This window comes from Oryzias latipes, chromosome 19 (genome assembly GCF_053564925.1).
Source record: "Oryzias latipes strain Hd-rR chromosome 19, Olatipes_Hd-rR_3.1".
Taxonomy (NCBI): domain Eukaryota; kingdom Metazoa; phylum Chordata; class Actinopteri; order Beloniformes; family Adrianichthyidae; genus Oryzias; species Oryzias latipes.
This window is the reverse complement of record NC_136255.1, coordinates 25,856,524-25,858,158: the sequence shown is the minus strand read 5'-3', so window position 1 is coordinate 25,858,158 and position 1,635 is coordinate 25,856,524.

The following is a 1,635-nucleotide window of genomic DNA, read 5'->3' as shown; positions in this document are numbered from 1 at the left end:
CATCAGTCTGTCGGGGATGACGACCGGGGCAATGGTAACCAAATCGCCGGCCCACAGCCGCTCTGATTGGACGACATGTAAATGTCTCCGGATGGCGCCCGTCCATATCGAGTACCACCCGCTACTCTCTGGAGGGGGTATATAACCCATGTGCTGTCTTAGATGACCCCTCCCTTACATTGACGTGTTCTCCCTAACATGACAAAGGTGGATAAAGGTGGAAAGATTTCATGTAATCCATGGACACCAGTGAAGATCACAAATCATTGAAGAAAAAAGGTTCAGAGCACTGTCTAGTGGGTCTAGATGACCCAACTCCCAATTTTAAAGTGTCTAGGATAGAACAAGGGGTAAAAAGGGGTCCATTTTGCACCGCTGGTCATCTGCAACTCAGGTTTTAAGCATATGTTATAATCTTCTCAAATTTACAAACGTACAGGTTTTTAGACGACGTGCCTCCCAGCGAGGGCAAAGCAGGACAACGAAGGTTCAAGCGGTCCAACCACAGCAGGAGTCTTCATCGGATGAAGAGCGTCAGTGCAGTCCCCTCGTTCATATGCTGGACCCGCGGCGGCCGGGATCGTCAGATTGACGTCTGGTCATCGCTGGGCCCCATGTCAGCCCTCGTCGAGTGCCTGGCTGCTACCGTACGATTAATGAGAACCGGACGGTGGCAGTGGGACAGCGGCAGGGGGTGGATGGAGGGTGGCAGTCTGAAATCAGCCGATTGTAAGAGAATTTTGTGGACCTAGGAGACCCTCCCATCAGTCAATTTCCACTGCTGCCCTTCTGTCACCCCCCTGCCAATGGACTGCCACCGCGCAACCTCCAAATGAGCCCGGACGACCACTGACCGATGTCAAACATTTTTTCTGTTTGTCTGCAGGTGGACGGAGGAGCAGGGAGACTTTGGCCCCGCCCAGCGTATTTTCTGCATCACAAATACTATCTGGTTTTTGTCTGCTCCTGATCCGTCATGAATTGAATAAACAAAGACTTAGAAGCGCAGTTTTACTCTTAAATTCTTTTCTTGATGTCCTCCATCACGAGAAAAAATAAAAACACCCTTTTCCTTGGAGTGGCTCTTCCAACCCCGTTATTCCAAAGGTGATTCTGCTCGCCAACAGTCCTCCTCACGTCAGAACATTTGACAACCAAGTCGTCTTTATGGTACTTTACAAACCTAAAATGTGTTTTTGTGTGTTTCCCACCAGATGTGTCTGTGTTTCCACTAAAATACTCCAAACTGAGGAGGAAAAAAGGCTTAATGGAGGCAACAGGAAGTCCAGAGACAGCCAGGTTCTTATGGGTTCAGCATAAATCAGCAGATCTTTGTTGGACTTTTGTGTTTTTTGGTTCATAACTTTATGAAACATCCACCACAGACTGGGAGATTTTCCTTTTTCACATGTTCCCCGCCTCATGTCCTCCATCCTTCCAGGCGTTTGTGCGCCGAGGATGATGGGAGATGCAGCTGGATGTGACTCCCCCTGCACGCTCTCCCTCTCCTCCCTCCCCGGCGCTGTTGGGAGGTAGAGGAGGACATCTCATTTAGTTTCTAACTGTTGCGGCGCTCGCTGCAGCCCTCTCTCTCTCTCGCTCAGACACAAATCGGCGGCGGAAAATCCTGACCGC